Here is a 14,434-nt window from a genome sequence, read left to right on the forward strand (position 1 = left end):
ATATGTCTCAAGGATTCGTGATAGTTGTAACATCTGACTTAAGCCGGAAGATTGAAATAAAAGATAATCAAAGCGATCATTAGAGGTATCGTGATAGTTGGTTGTAGCTAGAAATGCTACCTTTTAAGATGTGATTATATCACATTAGAACATGAAGGAAGGTATAATATGTTCTGGAAGACTCTAAAAGACCTGAGTCTAAGCGTTGCAACATATGATAATAGGTCATTAGAATATGACACATCATTCCATTTTAGTAATAAAAGAACTTATCTTAAGTTCGTATCCAGTGAGGATTGAGATTGTGACTTGAAGGTCATAATCTAGAGTCTAACGTGAGATAGGGAGCAAGTGCAAGATCGAGCATCGCCTACAGTCAATGAGTCCAAGAGTTAGATACTCATTCGAATAAACAAGGAAGTTAAGATTATTACCTAGGATGAAGAGATAACATATGGAGTCATTATACTCCCCTATTTCGTTGATGATTTCGGGACGTATTCATCCTAAGGGGAAGATAATTGTAACGCCCGTAGATCCGGGCTAGTCAATTTAGAGATAATAGGGGTCGAAAACGACTTTTCGACAAAAGGTTATTTAGAATAAATAATCTTAACCAAGTTGTAGAATATGTATCAAGGATTCCGTACATATAAAGAACTCCGAAATCCGAGTTATAACGAAGAAGTTATGACCCGTCGAAGTTTCGCGACAGAACCGACACGATACCGGGAAGCGTAAATAATGAATTTACGGTAGAACGACTTTTAGCCTTAACAATCTAAACAAAAGTCATAGAATACGTTAAACCGAGAACATACAAAAAAAATGCCCAAATCTGACTTCGTATGAGGAAGTTATGAATTTTCTAAGATTTGGCTTAGCAGTGCACAACCCGAAACTCGAATTTTATATCGATCGGTTTTTGGCCTACGCGACCTAAATGAGAATTGAATATCTCATTAATAGGAACTCAATGGTAAAAAGACAGACGAAAATAGAGTCTGTATGTAGAAGTTATGAATTTTACGCAAACATTTAACATTATAATCTCCTCGTACTGTTAAATTTAAGATCGGTCAAGAATTAGACGACGGAGTCAAAATGAAAGTTGTAGATCTTATTTTTACCTACGCGTAGATATAAAGAACGTCAAAAACGGAGCTCGTATGTGAAAGTTACAGATTTTAGAAGTCAGAAGTGTGCTGTCCGAAAATGGGTGATGTGGCACAATCTTGGCCATTGCTTTCTCCCCAAGTCTTGCCACTAGATGGTGACATGTGGCACCAAGTTCAGCCATTTTGCACCCTATAAATAGAACCTCCCCCCTCATTTTCTTCACACCTTTCCCATTCTTTATTCTCTTTACTCTCTCTAGCCCCGAAACCCCCCGAAAAGCCTAGGGAACCTCCCTAGCACGAGACGGAAGCCCCAGAGTGCTCGACGGCTCCAAGAAGAAGAGATTTTCGGCTTGGGAACGCTGCTCCAAGCAAAGCCCGATTTTCTATAAATCCCGCTGTAAGTGAGCTACGCCTACGCAATTTTTAATATAACTTTTATTTAATTATAGTAATGTCATTAGGAACTTATAATAAGTACTTGGGCTATTATTATTATGAGTTATATAAGTATTGTTTAACGCTTATATAATAATAACAATAGCTAGACTATTAATTAGTCTCGGCGAATAATAGACTAAACTCTAGTGGTAATAATACTAGGTTTCGTCGAAGGAAATTATTTTTTTAAGAAGCGAAGCGCTGTTTGAGTTCGGAATCACCACCTTTTAAAGTGAGTGCATTGTCCCTTTCATCTTACACATAGATATGAAGTATTTATATAAACTACGTGCTATGTGTGCATATTATCTGTATACTTGCTATCTATGCTGGATGAACGATTTTATACAAGTTTTATATGATTTAAACTATATATATATTTATATCTACATAATATGTTGGGTAAAACATGGGTAAATGAAATATGAGTTGGATGATGAGTTGAGAGGTGATATAGACCATGAGGTAAGGGTGAAAGGTGGACGATGTGAGAAGCCTTGTTCCCAAATGTTGGCCCCGTCATCTAGCAGAGTTTGGATAACAACCACAGACTATTCTAGACAGTCCAGTGGAACACTAGCATGCTCGCAACCTGTAGGTGTTGTGAACGATGTGTTCACCGGTGTACTCTAAAAACCCATTGACATGTATTGCAAGTGGATTCTCGAAAACGATACTGTCAATAAACGAGATAACCCTAGCAACTGTGCTCGAAGGACAATACTGGCAGCTGCGCCTCATATAGAATGTCACAATTCTGGCAGTTGTGCCTAAGTGATAGAACTAGCAACTATGCCTGACAGTTATGTCATTGACAACAATGGACTTCGTACCTATTCCTTAGGATAATCCTTAGGAATGAATGAACGATAAATAGCTGATTCTTAGGGTAGATCCTTAATATTAAAGAAGATAATGGGGATGGGTAATTGGGTTAACTGTTTGATGATTAAACATAATAATTATATTATTGTGGGTTGAAAACCTTATGTACTCACCAGGTTTCCCAACCTAACCCACTCAGTTTATTTGCATCACAGGTGTCGATATGAAGTTACATTACACTGGGAGATTAAGGAGATATAGATCACTAGTGTAAATGAATGTAAGTTTTGTTTATGCTTATGTTTCTGTATTAACGATGACACCCCGAATGTTTTAAAATGAATAAAATACATTTCTTCGGAAATGCTTTAATAACGTATTTATCATGTTTTTCTGGGAACGAATTCCGCAACATTTTTATTAAAAAGAGGTACTTTGATTTTCATAAAGGATAAACAAAATTGGTCTTTTCTGGCCGCGAAAATGGGGATGTAACAGACCCGTTCAATCTAGGAGGAAACTCACCTCGCATTGCAGACGATCCCTGCTTGTTGGCTGTTGGTTGACAGATTCCTGAACTTACCAGAAGCCAGTCAGTAGCTCGCGACCCACGCTGCAGCGAACACGGCCCATTCGTCGGCCTTCAGCGGTTATTCGGGTTGCATACGACGTCTTCGGTAACAATGTTGTGGTGGCGCTTATCGGCGAAGTGGCATGCAGACAGGTGGAGTTCGAACTCGACTGGAAGCAGCGGCCTAGGAGGCTTCTCATGGTGGTGGCTGAAGATGTGTGCCCTAGGGTTAGGGTTTAGGTGATCCAACGGGAGGGAAAAGGAAGGCACCGGAACACGCTAGACAGTGTGACTAAGTTCATAGATCACAGATAAATTGAATATACATCACAAGTACAACAATGAATAAACAACATTTGTATTACAAGTTTAAGTTTTCATACTAGGTTCTTATAGATAGTAACATAATAATACAAGTTTGCCTTAACAGTTAGGCATAACAGTTCAAAAGTAGAAAATTCAAGTACTTGCGAGCCATGTTTTCCAATGTCTGAGTGTGCCCAAAATTCCACTGATTTCCTGAGAATGCATGTATTTTGAAAGTCAACACGAGGTTTGTGAGAGTCTCAGGTTTTCTGCTAGCCGCAGTAATAATACTTTTAAAAGTCCAAAAGTATTTTTATTGTATAACAAAAGTTGAAACAATCTTTTCATGAGTCTTTAAAAGCCAAACAGTATCTTTATAAATAAATCCATGCTTTTAAAGAAAACATGTTTGTAATAACTCCATGAAATTTGAAACATATCCATTGTATAAGTAACCACTATACTTAAAAATAGTTCTGAAACAACCAAACCTATGATTGTAGTGAAAAAGTGAAAGAGATTCGTGTTAATGCTTTTAGTGAGTTCTATAATCAAGCTATGGACTAAAAGTACCCCTCCCTACGACGCTTCATTTGACGTCGTAGTAACGAGCGTGGACGCATATCACCTGCTACGATTGATCAGTCGATGGTTGTAGCTAGCAACCGCAGGTGGGGTTGTCGACCCCATATAGATCTATACATATGTACCTCGCTCCGAAGATTAACGATTATAGTAGTTTGGGGCATGCTAAGTGATTAAACTCAGCTAATAAATAGTAGCGTCTCACTCAAAAACCATTAACGAAAAGTTTGTGAATAACTCTCAGCCCTAACTTAATTGTAGTTAATTTACTAGGCATAATGAATTTTGTATAGAAGTTAAGCATGCATAGCATAAGTCACTTAACTAAGTATAATTCTACTATAAACTCCATGATAGTAGACATATGTTATTTTAACAGTAGTATTTCTCAAATAACATAACATAATTAAAGTTTAAAAATAATATTGTTTTTTTACTCATATTATATAAATGTTAATCAATACTTTTCAACTACTATGCACAAACAGGGCCAGACATGAAACATCAGTGGGCAGGACTATTTTGGCATTTTAGCACTTCTGAAATCCAGCAACTCAAGCGGCCCTTCAAACCAGATTCCCCGTACCATGAGAAGTTAAAATGTATTATAATATTTTTGAGTAATTTATATTATTTAGCATATGTATTCTCCCCCAAAATGTAAAAAAGTAAAAGAGAGGCCGTAACTGTGTGCAAATGGTTATGCATTTGCTAATACAGAGACCAAAGGTTTTTAGTATGTTAATTTCGACGAGGTCACGTCACAAATGGTTATGTGTGTGTTATTTTGGAGACTAGAGGTTCTGTGTCTATTAATTTAAAAACCGAATGTTCTAGATTTGCTAACTTAAGGTTCTGTATTTGTTAATTGTCTGTGTTTGCAACATACACTTTTGCTTTTGCTAACAAAGATTTTGTGACTGTTAATTTGAACATAAATCACAATGCAATGCCTAAGATAGTTGTTGACTATGATATTACTAATATATGACTATTGATGGAAAACATGTCTCAAAAGTATTTAATGTGATTATTATGGATTCAACATGTTTTTTTTATAGATAACCAAACGCTAGCGAGTGGACTAAACTAACCAACTTGTGAAAACCTACAACAAAATCAGGTTTCAAGGCGGACCAAATCTACCCAAAATCGAAGTACAAAAGAAAAAATTTATCAAAAGCAGCTCATAATGATGAGAAAAAGATTATGGTTAAAATGGAAAAGTTGATCCAGAAGCAAAATTTTATCAAATAGTTTTTTCGGAAAAAATAATATATTATTAAAAAGTTAATGCTAAACCTGCTTAAAGTTTCAATATTAAAAAGAGCAAAAAAAAATCAATACCTTTTTAAATAAATAAAATTAGCTTTAATCAACAAAAATTCACAGAGTATAAGACTTTTTTATATAATTAAATCTAAAAACAAAGTAATTACAAAAGTTTTAAACTAAATTCATAACAAAATTAGAGTTAAGCCAATACTATAACTAAGATTTAAATAACCTATAAACATACTATATATAACGTCACTAGGACCCATTGATGACAACTTGTTATAGTAGGTGACGTCTTAAGATAACAAAAGATAAATTGGTTTTCTAGAGACAATTAAAATGGAGTTGGTAAAGACATACATATTAATTGGTTAATATTGTAAAAAGGTAAAAAATAAAGTTGATGTATTCGTCGGTAAAGAAAATCTAAAACCTCTGTATAATTATAATGTTTTTTGCCATTTCTTACAACTTTAATATAATAAAGATTTCAATGGTTGTAGCTTTTACCATTTTAAGAAATGTTTTTGTACAGAAATGTTTGTTCACGCAATGTGTCATCAGAGCATATGAGCATATGGCATGAGTGAAAACAAAAGTTGATTATTAGTAGTCCACTTTCAAAAGGATTTAATCACACTAAAGCATTTGTGACGCATTGTGGTCCAGTTTAAACGCAAAAATTTGAGCCTTATTGAATATGACGAATCTAAATTACGATTTATATGACGATTTATGCTGCACTATGATGATCATCAAGAATTAGTTTGACCTAGTAAAAAAATGCAACAATACAAAAGCATGATTAAAAGAATTGGAGAAACTGTCTAAAGGTAGAATTAGTATTTACTTGGAATTGTTTATGCATGTGTAACACTGTAATATATATGATAAACACACAACTTCTAGTGACTTAAAATATATGACCTTAGTATAAGAGTACCTGGCCAAACAAACTATATAGACAATCTAGATACCCTGAATATCTAGACATGACTTCATGTGACATAATATGTGCACTACATATTATAAAAGTACTATAAACATACTATATAGACAATCTAGACACTAGTTGCATGCTTCCAATTATCTACACACCAATTGCCTCCTCCTCTATGTCAATTGCTTTCTTTTTTCTTGAGACCCTTGCTGCTGCGGCCTCCTTTATACTTAACATTTGATTTAAAGGTTTGATAACCCAAAGGATCTTATGCATATATGCTCGTTATTAAGGTCATATTCTTCCTCTTCAATCTTGTAGTTATCTGCCTCGTTCTAATTATATTTAATTGTATAGTCATCCGACACCTTATCATTAGACTTGTCAGAGTACCTCTCATGATCATTCGACTTAACCGATGATGCAAATGGCAATGGCTCATCATCTTCAGCATCTGAAGACTAGATATCAGCATGTTTGTTTTTCAACTTTATATCAGTTGAATCCATAGGCTCGATGTTGATCGCCCCCTTTAGTTTCAAAACACAGTTTGTATTCTGGTTATTATCAGAATTGAATGTGAAACTATTACCATCAACTGCAGACACATGCAAAGTAAACATGGGCACTATATATATATATATATATATATATATATATATATATATATATATATATATATACCAAATAAAATTTGCACAAGTGGTAATCATAATACAATTACAACTAGCCACTAAATGTCTTTGTTGGTTAACTCTTTCTTTTTTATCGTAAATTTTCCAGAAACTAAGACAATAGACATGGTGTCATCATCGTTGGAGGATCTGTTTGCATCTATTTTTAATGTTTGTCCGCATCACTGAAAACAAATCACAAAGTCATAAACAAAATGATAAACTATTTAATCAAAAGAAATAAAAAACACTTTTACTTACATTAATTGATTGTGTTTAATCTTTTTCAGATTCTTCCCAAGTCGCAAGCAAATGATGAAGTTTTCACATACTTCACACACAAAATCAAGATTAAAATTTTTCACGGAAAGATCATATCCTAGCTTGGGTTTGCACTGTCGAATCAACTCATACTTAAGTTGGTTTGACAGTGGAAACCCAAGATAGGATATGATCTTTCTGTGAAGAATTTGAATCATGATTTCGTGTGTGAAGTATGTGGAAACCTCATAACTTTGCTGAAGTATGTGGAAACCTCATAACTTTGCTTTTGACTGTGGGAGAATCTGAAAAAACTGAAACGCAATCAATTAATGTAAGTGAGAGTACTTTTTATATTTCTTTTGATTAAATAGTTTATCATTTTGTTTATGACTTTGTGATTTGTTTTCAGTGATGCGGTCAAACATTAAACATAGATGCAAATAGATCCTCTAACGACAACAACGATGATGACACCGTGGCTATTGTCTCGGTTTCTGAAAATTTTACGAAAAAAAGAAAGAATTAACTAGTAAAGACATTCAATGGCTAGTTGTAAGTGTATTATGATTACCACTTTTGCAGATTTTATTTGGTGTGTGTGTATATATATATATATATATATATATATATATATATATATATATATATATATATATATATATATATATAGTGACCATGTTTACCTTACATGTGTCTGCAGTTGATGGTAATAATTTCACATTCAATTCAGATGATAACAGGAATGCAAACCATGCTTTGAAGCTAAATGGGGCAATCAACAATGAGCCTATGGATTCAACTGGTATGAAGCTGAAAAGGAAACATGCTGAGATTCAACCTACTGATGCTGAAGACGATGAAAATGATGAACCACTGTCATTTGCATCACCGGTTAAATCGAATGATCATGAAAGATACTCTGATACGTCTGATGATGAACTATCAGATCACTAAAACAACTAATACGCTTGATGATGAACTATCGAAACACTAAAACAACTAAATATAACCGGAGCGAGGCAGATAACTACGAGAGTGACGAGAAAGAATATGACTTTATTATTCGAAAAAATTATTTAAATACTCAATTTAAATAAATTTTATTTACAATTTTAATTTATTATTTTCCAAAATATTTAAATAAATCCCAAAAACTTATTTAAATCAAAATACAATTTATAATTTAAAATTTCACAACAATCTAATGTTTATTTTAAATAAATAAATATTATATATATAATAAAAATGTATATATATGTAAAGAAAATAAGTTTAGGAAATTTCTATTTTAAAATTTTGGGTTTCTATTGAAAGGATTTTTCGATATCTGGGTGGATTGTGAATATTTCAAATGTAAGTTTAGGGCTTAGGACCAGATTTGAGTTTTTGGGAGTGAGGGGTTAGATCTGGACAATATCATAGTTGGGAGACTGTATGTGGCAAAATCATATGCATGTTTGTGTATCTGGTTCATGAACAGGAGGGAAACCTCCTGTTCTTCTTCTTCGTTTTCGTAATACACCGAAAGGAAAAAAATATATATACGGTGGTCCTTTGATTTGTCTGAATCGACGAGAACAAAAAAAAAAATGAAAAGGAAAAGATGGCGGTGACTCACAGGGGCGGAGCAGCAGCAGCATAAGGGTGGTGACCGGTGGTTTTGAGACTGCAACCGGAGGCCGACGGAGGTGGTGGTTTAGATGTTGCTGCCTTCGTTTCTTCCTCCTTCCAGTTGTACTTCGATGCAGGGAGTATTTAGAAGCTTTTGGGGATCGAAATCAACTTAGGGGTGAAATTTTTAGGTGATGGCAGTGGGTTTTTGAAGGTGGTAGTGGGGTGGTGCAGTGGAGGGGGGGTGTGGCCGGCAGCCTTCTGCTGCCGGTTTCTTCTTGTGTTTCCGGCCAAAATGAAGGCCGAGGAAGATGGTGGTGGTTAAGGGGGTTATAAGGAAGGGGTTGGAGGGTTTGATGATGGTTTTAGATGGTGGTGTAGGGTGGTTCTTCTAGCCTTTCACAGAAATGGTGAGGGGGAAGAGAGAGTGATAGAGAGAAGAGTGGCTGACGAATTTGTGAGGAGAAGTATTGGCTTCTATTTATAGTATCAGCCCACACACATTGATCAATGCCATTCCTCCAACATTTTGTACCTTTGGTAAAACTTGTACAAAAAGAAGGAGAGGGGGGAGGAAGGCACGTGGGCTTGGTACCAGCCAGAAGAAATCATGTTTTTGGAGTCTATCATCCCATGTGGGCCCACATGGGTTTATATCTCTATTACATGTTCAAAACATACAAAAGCCGGATGCCTTGGAATTCGTGCATCGAAGATTTTTTTCGAAAGCACCTTTAGATAGAGTATAATTCAAGGATTACAGAAAATCAAAGGGATTAATTTTTGGAGTTACGGATCTCCGGGAAATTGCGGTTGAAGTTCCGCATCTTAACGACTCGCGGTGTCTGTTTTCGCGACTTTCGTAAATATTTTCGTAAAAATTATTTCGTGTGTAAAATTAAATAATATACTATATCCTGAGTTCAAAAGCGCTCTCGGAAATCTCGTCGGCAAAGAGTAAGTGTCTCAATGATTCGATTCGGTTTTACGTGATTAAAGAAAATAATGTTTTACTGTCTGTTTTCTTGAAACAGTCGTATCTTTTGCATATGATTTTCGTTTTTTACGTTCTTATATTTTCGGAAACAAGGGAACATGTTCTATCATATTTTAATGTTTGTTTTGCTCAAAGCTGATTAATGTAAATTTTCAGTTTTTTAGATGAATTACCAAGCGCTGCAGTTGAACAATTTGATTTGGTTACCAATTTACATGTTTGGGCATAAAATATCATCAAATATTACATAATAATTGAACAGAACTTATTTATATTTCATTAGATGCATTAAAACTGTTCGAGTTAGATTTATATGTTCCCTTAGGAACAATAAAGTTCCTAAGGGTTTGGCATAATTGATCATTCTTTTTTATCCATTTTGACATTTTTGATCATTTTTTAGAAACCTTTTAATATTCAAAGTTTTTACCCATTTTTACATTTTTTATCATTTTTTAGGAACCTTTTAATATTCAAAGTTTAACCACAAAGCTTTAAGGAATTGACAACTTTGGTCCATTTTTTAAAAACTTACTAATTCCAACCCCTTATAGTAAACTTCCCCTTTTTTTTGTCAACTTTGCCCCTTCTTTTTTTTACCTATTTTGACACTTTTGGTCACTGGAATCAAATTTTTTTCATTTTTTAGGAACCTTTTAATATTCAAAGTTTGACTACAAAACTTTAAGAAATTGATGACTTTGGTTCCTTTTCTAAAAAATTGCTAATATATATATATATATATATATATATATATATATATATATATATATATATTTTATGTTCCTTTAGGAACAATAAAGTTCCTAAGGGTTTGACATAATTGGCCATTCTTTTTTTACCCATTTTGACACATATGATCATTTTTTAGAAACCTTTTAATATTCAAAGTTTTGCCACAAATCTTTAAGGAATTGACAACTTTGGTCCATTTTCTAAAAACTTGCTAATTCCAACCCCTTATAGTAAAATTGCATTTTTTTTGTTAACTTTGTCCATTCTTTTTTACCCATTTTGACACTTTTGGTCATTGGAATCAAAATTTTTTCATTTTTTAGGAACCTTTTAATATTCAAAGTTTGGCCACAAAACTTTAAGAAATTGACGACTTTGGTGCCTTTTCTAAAAACTTGCTAATTTCAACCCTTTTAATTCTTTAGCCATTTTTACACTTTTGATTTTGACACTTTTGGTCATTGGAATAAAAAATTTTACATTTTTAGGAACCTTTTAATATTCAAATTTTGGCTACAAAACTTTAAGGAATTGACAACTTTGGTCCCTTTTTTTAAAACTTGCTAATTCAAACTCATTTAATTCTTTAGCAATTTTGATACTTTCGGTCCTTACAGTAAAAAAATTTACATTTTTTCATAAAAAATACAAAAAAACGGCTCGAGGCAAAGCCCGGGTTTTTCCGCTAGTTACAAATAAATTTTCCGTAATTTAGTCGTTTGAAATATATACCCTAAATTATGGGATGTCACGTTACCTCCCCGTTAAGGGAATTTCGTCACAAAATTATTACATTCTTGGCTACTTTATACTACTAGTTAGTTGTTTCACTAGTGGAGGGGGCATCGTTGAATAAGTGTGGATATTTTTGTTTCATTTGGTACTCACGTTCCCATGTAAACTTCGGCCATCTACGAGAGTTCCATCGTACGTTTACTATAGGTATGCGATTTTGCTTGAGTCTTTTGATCTCCCGATTCATAATCTCCACTGGTTCCTGTACGAAATGAAGCTTTGTGATGACCTGAATTTCATCGAGTGGTACGACTAGGTTTTCCTTGGCTAGACACTTTTTGAGATTACACACGTGGAAGGTATCGTGAACCTTGTTGAGCTCTTGAGGTAGCTTGAGCTTATAAGCTACCAAACTAACCCTTGCTAGGATCTCAAAGGGTCCGATGTAACGTGGGTTTAGCTTTCCTCTTTTTCCAAACCTGATGACACCCTTCCACGGAGCAACCTTTAGTAGGACATGGTCTCCTACTTTGAATTCCAACAGTTTGCGCATATTGTTAGCATAATTCTTCTGTCGGCTACGTGTAACCTTTAACCACTCTTTTATATGAATAATCTTTTCTGTTGTTTCTTGATTGATCTTAGGTCCAGTGAGTAGTGTATCCCCAATATGCCTTCCAGCTAGTTGGGTATCTCCAATTTCTGCCCAACACAACGGCGAACGACATTTGCGCCCATACAAGGCCTAGAATGGAGCGGGCTTTATGCTAGTGTGATAGTTGTTGTTGTATGAGAGCTCAACTAGTGGCAACTAAGTATCCCATGTGTTTCCAAAGTCTATGACGCAAGCGTGGAGCATATCTTCCAGAGTTTGTATTGTTCTTTTGCTCTGACCATCCGTTTGGGTATGGTATGATGTACTCATTTCGAGTTTTGTCCCTAGGGACCTTTGCAGTTATTGCCAAAATCTTGAAGTGAATCTACTATCTCAGTCTGAGATGATAGATATTGGTACACCGTGTAGTCTGACTATCTCCTTTAGATAGGTCCTGGTGAGTTTCTCCATCTTCTCAGTTTCCTTGATGGCTAAGAAGTGAGCGGACTTGGTCAAACGGTCAACCACTACCCAAACGGTATCATAACCGCTTGATGTTTTTGGCAGTTTTGTTATGAAGTTCATTGTTATCTGTTCTCACTTCCATTATGGAATCGACGGTTGTTCTAGTAGACCTGACGGCTTTTGGTACTCTGCCTTGACCTTGGCACAAGTCAAACATTTACCGACACAGGTGGCAATCTCTGCCTTCATATATGGCCACCAATAAAGCTTTTTGAGGTCGAGATACATCTTGTCTGATCCGGGATGTATTGATTATCTTGACTTGTGAGCTTCGTTTAAAACCAAATCCCTGAATTCTCCAAATCTTGGAGTCCAAATTCGGCTCATGAAGTATCGCGTTCCATCTTCTCTGAGGTCGAACTGTTTGTCCATGCCTCGTAGGTTTTCTTCCGCAATGTTCTCAGGTTTAAGTGCTTCTTGCTAAGCATCATTAATGAAAAGTTGGACTCCTTGCTTAACTCATCCTCCACCACACCCAGTGATTCATTCTCAAAGGCAGCCGTTCAGGGTATGTTGGATACCTTGGTCAAGGAACATGCTGTGAATCTAAAAAAAAGCAAATAAGGCTGTTGAGGACTCTGCTTCCACTTGCATTGTTGCGACCGAAAAAGTCGATAAACTAATCACAGAGACTCAAACTTTCATGCCCAAACTCCAATCAGCCGCCGAATCGAAGGCTTCCAAAGCAACTGAAGGGATTGCGAAACTCAACACTTCGCTTCACACTGAAAAAGAGAACCTAGAAAAGGTTTGAACTGGCCTTACCAATAACAACTCAGAGTTTCACACCTCTATTTCTTCATGGCTCGATAAGTTCCAAGATAAACTGGCCGCTGAAAGTAAAATCATGGACGAACTTGCCCTGAAAACTATGAAACTCAAAGCATGATCTATCAAGCTCAATTAGGCGAACAAGGAAATTGACGAGCTCAAATCCAAAAGAGCAGTTCTGAAAAACTGCATTGGAGATGTCAATGCCTTGCTCTCAAATCTTCTCGACGCTCATGACTCAATTCTCACTATCAGTGTTCGCAGACACTTGGCGGACAAACTTCGTCCTGCCATCGCCATCCTTAATCAAATTGAAGGTGTTTCTGAGGCCCATGTCCATCCGAAACAAGGAGGAGAGTCAATAAAGAATCAAGCCACAAAGGCAGGGGATACACCTAAAAGCACAAACGAACCGAAGGTTAATGTAGCTTCGGGTTCGAAAGAAAAGGAAAAGATTGTTGAAAGCAATGATGAAGAGGAAAATGAAGAAGATCAGTTAAAGCAAAAGGCTCGTGATCGTGAGCTGGATGAAAACGCTTGTATTGTGAGAGAGGCTGAAGAAAAAGAAAGAAAGGAGCGCGAGGCTCATAACACATTGGAGAGCAGAAAAACACTCTTTCCATTGTGGACTTTGGAGCGAATGGTGCATGTGGCTGTTGAGTTTCGTAGTGTTCATTGGTTGAAGCCAGTAACGTCATTTGATCTAGAGAACACGAAGGATTCTCAATTCGACATTCCAATAAATCGTAAAGCCTTTATCTTTCTCTGTTTTGATTCTATCCCAACAGCTCCTTCCCCAGATGCGAAAGTTGATAAAGCTTTGATGGACTTCTATCTCACTCACGCCAAGCCTCAGTATCTCACTTGGAGTGCTCAAAGGATCACAACAGTTAAAGTCATTGGGCCAATCTCTACAGGGAGTTTCGTGAATGCCAAGTCCAAAACAACGAGAGGATCTGAAAGCATTATACATGAATTCACCCTTGCTGATCTACCAAATCTCAACCCACATGACTGGATCATGTTGCTGTATTTCCTATTGAAGGAAGAAAAAAAATACGAACCCATTCTGGCACACTTAAAACGAATGCTGGTTTCGTATATTCATGAAGTGGCAAAGCTGGATACCGAGATAGCATCCGTTTTGAAAAGGAAGCCAACTGTACGACCCACAAGAAAAGTGAAAGACATCAACAAGATGAAGATAGGAAAGATTGAAATGGACAACTGGACCGTAATGTTCCACCGCGGTTCAGAGGCTCGTGGAGACTTTTAGAAATGTCTCTTCGCTTTGCTTAACAAACACTTGTTCTCTATGTCTTTTCTGGAACATATTTTGGAGATTATTTACAAGTGCAAACTTAATGATGTTGCTGCGAAGAAAAACTTCAATGACATGATTCGGTGGTACATCGCCCTTCGCAGCACTCTACTCGTTGTTATACCCAAGCTCTTCAAGACAA

This window comes from Lactuca serriola, chromosome 1 (assembly GCF_051521515.1).
Source record: "Lactuca serriola cultivar US96UC23 chromosome 1, Lser_US96UC23_V15, whole genome shotgun sequence".
NCBI lineage: Eukaryota > Viridiplantae > Streptophyta > Magnoliopsida > Asterales > Asteraceae > Lactuca > Lactuca serriola.